Source organism: Crotalus tigris, unplaced genomic scaffold (assembly GCF_016545835.1).
Source record: "Crotalus tigris isolate CLP2741 ecotype Arizona unplaced genomic scaffold, ASM1654583v1 scf7180000018371.15429387391:27106975, whole genome shotgun sequence".
NCBI lineage: Eukaryota > Metazoa > Chordata > Lepidosauria > Squamata > Viperidae > Crotalus > Crotalus tigris.
The window spans coordinates 22,484,860-22,498,375 of record NW_024096970.1 but is presented as its reverse complement, the minus strand read 5'-3'; positions in this window follow the sequence as shown (position 1 = coordinate 22,498,375).

The following is a 13,516-nucleotide window of genomic DNA, read 5'->3' as shown; positions in this document are numbered from 1 at the left end:
GTGTTTGTAAACTGTTGAGTCCTGTGACGTGTATCCCCAGGGCCTCAAACCAATTGAGTCCTATGAGACTCGTTCGTTCACCCCCTACTACTAATAAGTCTAGTGGACCTTCAAAACTCTTGTATTGCACGTTAAGGGTGGCCTCCCCCTTAACACACACTCTTGAATTTTGAAAATCTGTTAACACAATGTCAGAAGGCCTTAACTTGGCCTGAGTTCCACTACCGGAACAAATCTTCCTAAATGTATGCAAGGAGATGATTGAAAGGGCAGACCCTGTGTCTAGTTCCATAGTTAATGGAACCCCTTGTAGCTTCACCTTGAGTGACAGCTTTTTCTTAATGGGCTTGTGTGTGCCTGTCCTAAGGATGCTTCTTCGCAAAGCGCAAAACCCTACCCTATTCTGGCTGGGGAACCCTGGTACCTTTCAGGCGCAGTTCTTCCTGAGGTTGTACCTTTCGTCGGCCCAGACACACAGCTGCAATGTGTCCTTGTTTGCCGCATGCCCGGCAGGTAGCGGAGCGGAACTTGCAGTCGGTTCTCCTGTGGCGACCTCCACAGCCGATGCACTTGAGCGGAGCTGAAGAGCTTCCCTTCTGATTTTCTTCCTTCGTGGGGTGGAGACGGTCGACTTCCTCGTCCGGATCCTCCTCGGAGTTTCTTTGGACGTCTTCCTGGTGCACGGATGCAACCTCTGGACTGTTTCTGATCGGCCGCATGTTCTTGACAGCGCCGCCTGCTGCTTCTTCTGCGGTGACTTCCCTTAAGGCATCTTGGAAGGACAATTCTTCTTTAGCGAAAAGTCTCTGTTGTAGATCTCGATGCCTTAACCCGCACACGAATCGGTCCCTCAGTCGTTCTTCGAGGTCCTTGAACTCGCAGTGCTTGGCGGCCTTCCGTAATGCGGCGATGTATTCTTTGGCCGACTCACCGGCCGTTGATCCCTCTGCTCGAAGGTGTGGCGCCATGCGATGACGGACATCTTGGGGTGGAAGTGCTCCTTCAGTAGCTTCTTCAGATCTGCGTAGCTGACAGACTCTACTGGAACAGGTGCTGCAAGGTTTTCTGCGATGTCGAAGGCGTCTTGACCGCAAACACAAAGCAGGGTGGCAGCCTTCAAGCTCTCTTCCCTCACTTGGTTTGCCTTGAAGTAGTTCTCCATCCTGGCTACATAGGACTCCCACCGCTCTGGATGTGAGACGTCGAACTCCGAAAGCCTTCCAATTTTCGCCATCTTCAGGAGACGGGTCTATCAGCCAGCCTACCCCCGAATGCGCACTGGATTGGCGGGCAGCTGCTGAGTCGACGCCGTTCCGTCGCTCAGGACTCACTTGGGTAAGCTTACACTTCTTCCTTTCCAGGCGGTGTAAGGCATCCCACCTTCGTCGCCAGTGTTGAGTCCTTGGCGAAAAGCAGACACGAGAAGCAGTTGGAGTTCTCAGTTTTCTTTATTCTGCGTTCAGCTTACAAGTAGATGGCTTCTGTTGTGCCCAAACGCTCGCAGCCTCTTATATAGGCAACTCCCGGGTAAATGTGTTACTTTTCCCGCGCCAGCACCCGCGCATGCGCACGGCGCTGGCGACAGCCTGTCTGGTCCCGGGCAGTTTTGCACCTGCCCGGGACTGCCTGCAAACGCCCGAGCCATTTGCAAGGCTTGGGACATAACAGTAGCCATGTTTACTTTCATCTTATGAATTCTTATCCAGATCAGCCATTTCCAGACATCAGAGATGTTCAAAACATTAACATCTTGAACTAGGATATGAAACTGAATGCAGTTTCCAAACTGATAAAACCCAACCCTCTCCCAAGAGACCCATATGAAGTTAAAGAAAAAATAAATGAAAACCCAAGGTATAACTGTAAGATATTATGGAATGTGGTGTGGCAATGAACAGGCATCACGCAGAACCTCCTTATGATACTGTATATTAAATAGGATCTGATGGTCCCTCCAGATCTATTCCTCTTAAAGAACCAGAAAAATAGTTTTGATAATATTTTATAAAGTTAATAACTTTGAACATTTTGATAACTTCAAAACTACCAAAAGGTACACCATCATTGACAAGGATACATTCCTGATTCAGATCATTAACCAGAGGGACTATGGATATTTGATTCCAAATCAAGAGCCGAACATTAATTTAAATGAATCCAGATAGTCAGTTCCTGTAAAATATCCTAGAACTATGATACAGCACATTCTCTTTATGATTAGATCACCAAAAAGGAAAATTATAGCTGGGTCAATAACCAGATATAAGGGGACTTTTAAAGTATAGGGCATAATAAAGGTGTTAATGGAAGCATGCTTGGATGCATTATTCGGTATACCGAATAGTTCTTGGTTATGTACAAAGGGTTCAGAATCAAGGAGGGCATTTTTGTAGCAACAATAAAAACAGTCCCACCCAACAGGAACTAGGACAGTTTATAATTTGGCCAGGAGAGTAATTTCAGTAGCATATTTTCCCTCACATCGTACGACCAGTATTAGATTCTTTTTTAAAATAGCTTACAGAGTCCATTAGAATTAGACAGCCAATAAATTTAAATAAATACATACATAAATAAATAATAAAGACAGGGATTGAAGTTCTTTGTGGAAAATGCTTTTCAAGGTGTTCCCAAACAGTGGATGAATCTGTATATGTACTTGTGAGTATGCTCAAAATTGACTGCTATTTTTATATACTATACATCTCAGCCAATCTAAGCTGATATGCCTCAATACATTTTCATAAGTGAGTGAAACAAAGAAGCACACATTCCCAAGCTGTCAACAATATTAAGATGGCTCGACCTTATTTGACAACTTTATAGTAAACACGCAATATTATATATTATCTACTTTCAGCTTTCTTTCAAGTCTACAGTACCATTTATTTAATATATTCTAATCCCACAACTTTCTTAAATAGCTCCAAATAACCTCCATATTCTCTTTTTCTTCCCTATTTTCTTCTGACATTTCATAACAAAAATTAGAATGAGAGGAAATATATTTATACAGCTCTGAAATACATACACATCACCTTTTCAAATGAACTCTTTGCTAGCTAATATTTCAGTTAGTGAAGCCTATAATTCATTAAACTACAAGTGTAAAATCATCATATAATATAATCACGTAGCAATACACAGTGATAGTGAAAATAACACAATCACATAATAATAGTAACAGTGAAAATCACATCAACCCCCCCCCATATCCTGGAGCATGGTTACATTAATTTGACAATGAAATGCTGCCAAGGAGATAATCAGCATGAGAGCACCAAATCTCACAGATTCTGCCTGATAACAAAGAGATATGCAGGTGGGGGAGGGCTCAGAAAAGTCAAACTGGTGATCATGATTATGTGATTGAGTCTCTTATCTTAAAAAAACGTGCAAGGTTTCAGTTATGCTGTTACATCTGCTATCTTCCCTTCACTTGTAAATCACAGCAGTGCATAAAAATATCGTATGTATTTTCATGTGGATTTATTTTTATCATATTTTATTCAAATAACTATAGCAATGAAATGTACTGAAACACAAAAAAACATGAAAAACGAAGGATGAAACTGCACAATATATTGAATATGTATTGTATTACTGACCTACTATTTTATTTTCTTTAGAATGAGCACACAATCACTATCAATAAAATAAACCTCTCAATCTTTAATCCTTGTCCCCCAGGCCTTCTTACTCACCACCTCTGCAGACACATATTATTAGTTCAAGGGAGAAAGAAATTACTTGCTGCAAAAATTAATCTCACTTAAAATTCCAGCAGCTGCATCCTAGAGCAGCTGGACTTTAGAAATATTTTTGAAATGACCATAAAGTATATATAACACAGTTACTCAGTTCTAACTTGACTAAAACATGCACAATCGCACTCAAGTTTTAGTAGTCTATTGATCTGCATTCTAGTTAACTGAAAAATTTCATAGCTAAGTGAGAATATGACGTACAATTTCCTTTCTAAAACCAACACTGTCCATGGTAACAGTTGCAACAGCTAACTCAATTCTTGTTATAAACCGAATCAGAGACTGGAAGGCATAGCTAAGTATTAAAAATAACAATAAATGTAGTATTCAGCAAGATAATCAGAAGTTATACTTCTAATGAAGAGCTTTGAAGAGTTCAGAAACTTGCCTACTTGTTATGACTTTGAATTTGTCTAATGAAGAAATGCTATAAGGTGATACTCTGAAATGAAGAAAGATAAATCAATGAACATTAGGTAAGACAGAACTCTGTTTTGGCTTTAAGGAAATGTAAATTACAAGGCTAATGTATTTGGAGAATGATTACCCTTCATCTAGGCATTCCTCTTTACTCCACAGAACTGCTGAATATCACACGGCTGGACTGTTTATGTTCAAAAATAATTTCTTTCAATTAAGCTCATAGCTTAATTTCCATGGAATAAAAGTCATTTTGGAGGCCTGTTCTAATTAGATGGAAATATGACCTCCAGCCCCTTAATTAGAGCTGTCATAAACAATCCTTTGGGTATTACTAATTCAAAGTAATCTTGCATGCCCTCTCAGAGGCATTTAGTTTTTAACTTTCTAAGGAGCTGAAAAAACTTTCAGGATCATAAATCCTAAACTTAGCCACCGAGAATTACATACTGAGAATTACAATGCAATTGCAGTACTGCAATAGAAGAGTTTGTACTGTATACAATGGAAGCAGCAAATGCCTCATGGAGAAGAATATCTTTGATTACTTGGATTTTGTTCCTGTGACTCTTTTAATCAAAACTATATACCAGCCAATTGGAAGGTAGATGTTAGTAGCCAGAGGACCAAAGATTATCAGTCTGCTTCATCCTCTAGGAAGAAAGCTTGAATTGTAATTTGAAGCCCTGAGTCAGTTTTCCAAAGGACTAGCTTCATCCATTTGGACCCACTCAGTGCTCAAGGAAGTGATTTCAGACTTTAAATAAGGCTATTATTCATCTGAGGGCACAGAATCTTTTCTACATTTGCTTGATGAAAAAATGGTGACACTTTCTTGCTGCATTTTAATGCTTGCTTTGGCAATGCTTTTACTGCAGAAAGGCCTTTAAAAACTGCCCCCTTCTGACTTTTATAAATTCTGTCAATTCTGTTGTTCTGTATATTAGTGTGCTATTAGGAACAGTGGAATGGCACGTAATGGAGACAAATGCAGAGCACTTCACTTAGGAAGATGTCAAATGTAGAATGAGAGATTCCTAGCTTGTAAAAAAAAGTTATTAGAAGAATAGTTGATTTCAAACTAAATACGTCAGCAGCAAGAAATGGATATGAAAAGGCAAATGGAAGTTTGGGCTATACAAGAAAAAGCAAACTGTCCGAGATGCGAGAGCTGTACTGAATTCTGTCAGATGCTCCCTGTAATGGCCATTGCACTAAAGTAAGAGGGATTTAGAGAAATAATTGATTTAAAGAAAGGCAATAGTTTTGATCAGAGTATTAGGAATTAAGTCATGTGAAAATAAGTTGAGGGAACTAGGCCACGACTTATCTTCCCAGACTGCAAAACATAAACTCGTATCTTTACTTACAGGAAAGTGACTTCCACATGAATGCTAGGAAAAATAGGAAGAGAAGATTGAAATGAAATCAATTCCCTAGAGAGTATTTTTTGAATGTCTTCAAGCAAGGACAGAACAGACATCTGTTTTCATTTGAATTCTGGCAATTCTGAGTATATGGCTGGGCCTAAATGGCCCCTTCCAATGTTAAAATTCTATAAAAAATTTTAAAAATTTGTGGAGGTTTGTGTGTGAGAAGAAGCGTAAAGTGGGGGGTTAAAATTTATAAATTAAAATAATAGATATCATAGCAGGATCAACATAACCTTCTCAATGAAGTACTATGGAACAAGTTTAAAGAACAACTTTTTTCAAAAGTTTAGCTTCCAGAAAAACTTTTGGTAATTATGAAACAGCCTTTCAAACCAAACATAAATATAATTTCAGAATGATTATATCACATAGGAATCTTGAAAAATGTGAAATTAATGTCATTGATGACTTACCTGATCAACAAAATCTGATGATTTATCTGGACCAATAAAAATGCCTTTCTTAATCCTGGCATCAGTTATTCTTGAAAACATCTGTCTCAAATAACAAAAACCTTTGCCTTCCTTTTTCATCACTTCGGGTTCTATGTGAAGTGGAAGCAAAAATATATTTATCGAGTCCACATGTGATTCATGTGCCACGTTTTTCTTGTCCTGGAACCAAATTCTTTTGAACTGGCCATTTCTGTTTAATGTAAGGCAACTCTTTTGCTGTCCCATTCGCATATGTAACAACGGTACATGATATATCCAGGCAGCAGAGCCACTATTAGATTTTCACAAATATTTTACTTGGTGTACTAGATGTGCTTCATCAACAGCTCCATGTTTCATATTTTTTTTCATATGTACAGCATAGCCAACAGGCACTGAAGGATTGCCATTTACACATTGCCATTGCATAAAAACAGAAGATTTCTGTAAAAAGGTTAAATTACAGGTTATTTTATGATTAGCAGCCAAAATTCTATAAGATACAACCAAAAGCATTCAAGAAGCAAAATCTTTATTATCCAGTGTAAATGGAGCTGGGAAAGCAATCTAGATTCCATATCTAAGTTAATTTTGACTAAAATAGATAATTACCCAGTTATTTCTTTCCAAATGATAAAATGAAAAATATCAAGTGGAGAAATATCTGCAGATAAAATTCATATTTATGTAAATAAACTAACACAATGTATTTGAATTGCTTTACAAGTAGGTGAGCTCCATTTTTCAGCATATAATTGATGTCAATGAGAACCAGCCTACAAGACCTCAGAAGATCTCAGAATCGTTACCGTCTTATAATTGTGTGCCTGCTTACTTCTTCATCCCAGCAATTCAAATGTGATATCTGACAATTTCTTTACAATTGTCAATTGCATGTGATTAAAGAGATCAGGCAAAATATCAAGAGAAGACTGTCTTATTTTTTTTCATAAAAGCAACACAAGGAGAAAACTAACTTAGCCTGGACTGGGTGAATAGTTTGCTTATACTTTCAACCATTCTTATTATTCTTCCTTTTGCTTTCTGCTTTTCATTTCCTGCACACACTGTTTTTTCAGAAGCCCAACAATAGGATCTGGCCTCTGCTTTATTTATCCTTTCCTAAGTAATGATCCTGAACAGAACATAACCCTTATGGTAACCAAAACAACTGCCAGCATAATGATGGCTTGTTTTGATTTTTCCCACTGTTCTGTGTTTCATTGCTGGTATTGTTTTTCAGTGTAGAAATAGTGGGATAAAGTTGTGTAAATCATGGTCTACACATGACAAGGTCATATCATGAGACAGGGGATATTAGAGTTGTCAGGCTATTCCTGTTATGCTGAAAATAAGGAATAAAAAAATGTATGCTATCTTCCATACATCTGTATCTCCTCTAGTCCTTCTTTCATGTATGAATTTGAAGAAGCTGCTCCAGCATAGCCTGTGGGTATTCAGTCTTAGGAGACACAAAGCCAAAAATCATCTGAGGCTGATAAAACATTGTCACTATCTGTGAAAGAGGATGGGAGACATACCCAATTCCAGCAACCGTTCCTTATATGTTTTAGCCTCCAGTCCCCTAATCATCTTTGTTGCTCTTCTCTGTACTCTTTCCAGAGTCTCAAGATCTTTTTTAGATCGTGATGACCAAAACTGGATGCAGTATTCCAAGTGTGGCCTTACCAAGGCCTTACCAAGGCACTTCACGTGATCTTGATTCTATTCTTCTGTTAATGCAGCCCAGCACTATGTAGGCCTGAATATATGTGCTAAACTCAAAGATTTATGTGATGCAATTGCCAATATTTGAGCTATAAGCCTTTAATAATGTAATTTCCCTTACCATTCTATCACTGGGACAGCCATCAATTTAGTCTTGTGCTGATTTCACAAGGGTCACAATTTTCCATGTCAATATATCACATACCTCTGACATTATTAGCAGTTTATGGCTTGCACAACTCTGATTCACAGCTGAGTGGACTTTTTGCCCTTCAGTGTGAGCCTTAGAGAGATTTTCTGCTCACAAAGAAAGTTGTGTTATTAAGAGGACAGCCTCTCATATGGTTTATGTTCCTTGGAACATGTTGGTTTGCTTAGCAGGATTATAAACCCATGGAACTACTTATCCATGGAAGTAAAACGAGCCTCTCTCCCTCTCTTGTTTTTCTTCACTTGCATAGGCTACTGCAGACAAATTTTTCAATCTTATACTGCAGCTTCCATTTCTCTAGTTTTATCTACCATGTAGACATTTTTGCTTTTATCTTTTCAAATATTTATTAACAGTATCATAAAAAAATATTTCACTTGGAAGAGAATGGGAATCCCAGTTCTAAAGATAAGAACATCAAGAAAGGAAAATAAAGAATGTCCATTTTCAAATGTCTGCAGTTATATTTTATCAGCTGAATTACCTGGGTATAATCCTAAAACATGTTTCTAACATTGCACTATAGAAACAAATCCTACTTACATATCATTTTAAAATACAATCAAAAGTCCAGAAAGGAAAGAAACAATCTAGAACACAACCCCTCCAGCAGCCAATCCTCCGCAAAATAGAAAACAGGACCAGATAAACAACGGTGGGAAGAAACAAAACTTTAATCAAGGAATTATCAAGGAAGAGTCTGTACCACCTTTACCAAGATTGGTAGGGCAAGCCAGCAGACCCTACTTCCTCCTGCACTGATGATGTTACCGAGTCTGTTATTATAATGAAATATCTGCAAAAAGACAATAATTGAAAGAGCACCATGAAATAACTAGACAAGAGCATGCAATTTAAAGTTTCCTTTCCTTCTTTCCTTCCCCTTCCCCTCCCCCTCTCTACCTCCTGCTCCCTCTTCCCCTCTTCTTCCTCTTTTTCTTCTCCTTCCCCTTCTCCTTCTCACCACCTTATGCCAGTATAATTAAAGGTTCATGCAAATCCAGAATATTTTGTTAACTGCATAAACCATTATTGAGCGTGCCACATGAGCACCGTTACCTTCTTCTGCACTTCTGTTTTCCCCTTCCTGAAACAATATTTTACAGCTCATTGTCCATTCAGGGTCTGAGGGACTCTTCAGCATAGTCACTAGTTATGATCCTCATGGTGAAATATGTTATTCCTTACCAAATTTGTTCTGAGCTGGGATCAAGAAAACAAGTAGCTGGACAAATTAAGTTCTTTATTCTTCACCTAAGAATAATGCCAAGGTATTAGATGGGTGACACATAAACTCTCCACCTGGCACAGCTTAAAATACATTATTTTATGTTTTGGTGTTCGTGGCATTGAAGCAAGACACATGTTGTAATTAAGTACTTTATTCATTCCTCAACTCAACTCAACTCTCTACCAAGCAGGCACACAGGCCTTTTATAATCTCCCAAACCCAGGCAGTCCAGCCAATAGGGAAGAACCTTTTTTCACACCTTGTGCGCATGCACACGTCCGGTGCCAGCCAGTCTGGTCCCAGGCAGCTTTTCGGTTGCCCAGGACCATTTGCAACATTTCTGGGCCTGCTGAAATGCTTCAGCAGGCCCAGGATACAACACCCCCCGGATGAAACATGCCACAGAAGGCACAATAGCCCAATACAGGTGTCTTGGACAGGATAAGTGTTTAACACGTTTTTTTTACTGCGCATAGGCAGAGCATTTTATACTAACTCATAATAATAACAAATAAACTTTTAACAAAATAATCACAACAACCAGTTTGTGGAATATAATTCTTTGACTAGTAAGGTGGCCTTTGGACTGAGAGTAACCTTACATAACCTTTAAGGTATTTAGGTGGACCTTCGGCCCTTTGTGACTGTTGCAGGGTCAGGGAGGGTGCCTGGCCTGACGGCTCGCCTGCCAGTCTAGGCAGATCAGGACTTCTATTTAAGGGTGCCTGGCTTACCTGCCCATCTGGTAGGCTTAATAGACCAGGACTTTGATGCCTTAGAATTCCAGGTGACCCACTCTGCTGCTGACTAGCTGGATCCTCTGAATCCAAGCCAGGTTTCCTCGGAGGGGTGGAAATCCCCAAGCCCAATGGTGGAGTGCAATTCTCCAAGTCCACAATGGATTCCTCTTGGGAACATTGTCCCTTGAGCCCACGACCAGCATCGAAAGTGGCCTGCATTGCAGAAGTTCCCCAGTAGTCCCAGTCCCCTGTGTATGTGGCTGAGATGCCAGAGTCAGGAGCCGCCTCCATGGCAAACCCCCTCTCTTATGGCTCCCTGCTTGGAGCACTTGCTGTATTGTGTGGATATCCCCGGTGAGACTCCCTGTCTGGAGCAATAACTGATGTGCGGAATGACCCCCTTTCTGGAGACTCCCTGTTTGGAGCAATAGCTGAATCCTGAGAATGCCCCCATTCAGTCACTGGGCCCTGTGCATTAGCATGTGAGAACTCGCTGGAGCTGGGAGACTGAGGCCCAGAATGCAATTGATGGCCCTCCTCCCCCCGAGAGCAGAGCCAGGAGTGGAAACATTGTTGGACAACCGCCAGCGCAGTTGGTCAATATGGCGCCGAAGGACACGTCCATCGCCCAAGGCCACTTCGTATGAGAGTGGCTCTGAGACCTTGCATACAACAGCACTGACCCAGAGATGTCCAGGACCATAGTTCCTTGCCCAGACCGGATCACCCACCTGAAGTCTCCAAGGTGCCTATGGCTGTGATACCTGTGAAGCCACCCGGTCTGGGTGCAGTCTGTCCAACTTTGTCATGAGGCGTTGACCCCAGCAGAGTTCAGCTGGGCTCTTTCCAGTGGCAGTGCATGGTGTGGTGCGATGTGCAAGAAGAAAATCTGCTAACCTGTGCATGATTCTTTTGAGTGCATCTTTGGTGGTGCATACCATCTGTTCAGACTGCGCGTTGGTGGAAGGGTGGAAAGGAGCTGACATTGCATGCTGGATCAAGTTGGCCTATAGAAAAGCCTGGAACTCAAGAGAAGTAAATTGGGGGCCATTGTCAGAGACGAGGACATCAGGAAGTCCATGGGTAGCGAAGATTCCTCTCAACACCTGGATGGTACTAGCAGTAGTAGTGGAGGAGACAGGTACAACTCTAGCCATTTGGAATGGCTATCCACCAGGATAAGGAAGAATTGCCCCTGAAAGGGCCAAGCATAATCTAAATGTTTGTGTCTCCTCCTACCTGTGTACAGGGGCCTGAGGCATTTCAGGCCATGACTGTTGGCACCCATCCACCTGGCACCATGCACCTGGGCCTCGATAGCTTTATCAAGCCCAGGCCATCAAAGATGGCTGCATGCAAGCTCTTTTATACGCACAATGCCCGGATGTCCTTCATGCAGAGAGAACAAGACTAGATCTCAGTGAGGCTGGGATAACTACTCTACTACCCCATAACAGGCACCCATTAAATGTAGACAGTTTGTGCCTCCTTTGCCAGAAGCTTTGAAACACAGCATCTGGACATGTGTCAGACCATCCTGACAACACCCATGTCAGCACGCGTGTAAGCGTGTGATCAGTGGTAGTTTCTGCAGCCACGTCCCTAGCATTGAGGGGAGATTCAGGCAGTTCCTGAATAGAGAGAATATTAACAGCAGGTGCAGGATGTGCCTCTATTTGTGTGAGAGGTAGCCTACTGAGGCCATCTGCATGGCCCATTTCTTTCCCAGGTTTGTGAATGAGTGTGTAGTCATATGCTGACAGGAAAATGGACCACCTCAGCATATGTGGGGATATGATGTGTGGTCTGTATAGACCATGGTTTGGTCATTGTAAACAACCCCAGCAAAGGCTTGTGGTCTGTATAGACCATGAAGTGGCGGCCACATAAGAAATCATGGAATTTCTTTATGCCAGCCACTATGGCCAAGGCTTCTCTGTCAATCTGAGCGGAATTACGCTCTGCAGATGACAGAGCCCTTGAGTAGTAAGCCACAGGGACTTGTGTCCCGTCAGCCTTCAGGTGATTGAATACTGCACCCACCCCATAAAGGAATGCATCATAAGCAATGCACACAGGCAGTTGCTCGTTAAAATGTGCTAATACAGAATTTGATGAGAGCAAGGCCTTGACCTCTTTAAAACTCCTGTCATGGACCTTAGTCCACTGCCATGGAGCTTGCTTATCTAAGAGCCAGTGTAATGGCTCAGCCTCTGCAGCCTTATGGGGAAGAAAAGCATGATAGAAGTTGAGAAGTCCCAAGAAAGCCTGAAGCTCACTTTTAGACTTGGGACTTGGGGCCTCCTGAATGGCCTTCAGTTTGGATTCTGCAGGGTGGATGCCTTGAGCATCTATTTTAAAACCTAAAAATTCTGTGGAAGTAACTCCAATTTTGCATTTGTCTTTTTTCAATTTGAGGCCCGCTTGGCGGAACCTCAGCAACACAGCCCGTAACCTCTCAGCCAAATTCTGTGATTACTCCCCTGCGATGAGGATGTCATCGAAGTAGGGGCACACCCCCCAGAATACTCCTGAGTGTGCGCTCCATGATGCTCTGAAATATGCCAGAAGCAACATTCACCCCAAATTGTAACCCTTTTACCTTAAAAGCGCTCCTGTGGGTCACTATTGTTTGGACCTCAGCGGTTGCCTCATCAACAGGTAGCTGTTGATAGGCCTATGCTAAATCAAGCTTTGCAAACAGCTTTCTCCCTTTGAGGAAGGCCAGAATATGACTCACTACTGGTACAGGATATGCATGCTGTTGCAAAGCTGTATTCAAAGTACATTTATAGTCCGCGCAAATTCAGACTTCCCCATTAGCCTTTAAAGGTGTTACAATGGGGGTTTTCCATGGACTGGAGTCCATAGGTTCCAAGATGCCCTGCTGGAGCAGCTTGTCCAGCTCAGCATCAATCTTGCCCTTGAGGGCGAAGGGCACCCTCCTAGGCTTAATCCTAACTGGTGTGATGTTTGGGTCTAACTGCAGGGCAATAGGAGGCCCCTTGTATGAACCAAGCTCTGAACTAAACACATCCACAAACTCTCTGCAGACTTCTGCAATTCCTGTAGTTTGCAGGCTGTGTAGGCCTGTTACCTGGATTCCCAGGCCTCGAACCAATCGAGTCCAATTAGACTCGTACGATCACCCCTAACAACCACCACATCTAATAGGCCTTGGAAAGCCTTACGCTGCACTTTGAATGTGGCTTCTCCAAGTACATTAACCCTTGAATTTTGAAAGTCAGTAAGAATTAAGTTCCCCTTTATGGATTACTGCCTTGTCGTGGCAAAGGGGCTTGCGTAACTCAATGAAGCTATAAGCTATGCCGTGCAGGGCCACCCAAGACGGACAGGTTATAGCAGAGAGTTCTGACAAAATGTGATCCACTGGAGAAGGAAATGGCAAACCACTCCAGTATCTTTGCCATGAAAACCCATGGACAGTACTAAAAGGAAAAAAGATATGACGCTGGAAGATGAGCCCCTCAGGTCAGAAGGTGTCCAATATGCTACTGGGGAAGAGCAGAGGGCTAGTAATAGTAGCGCCAG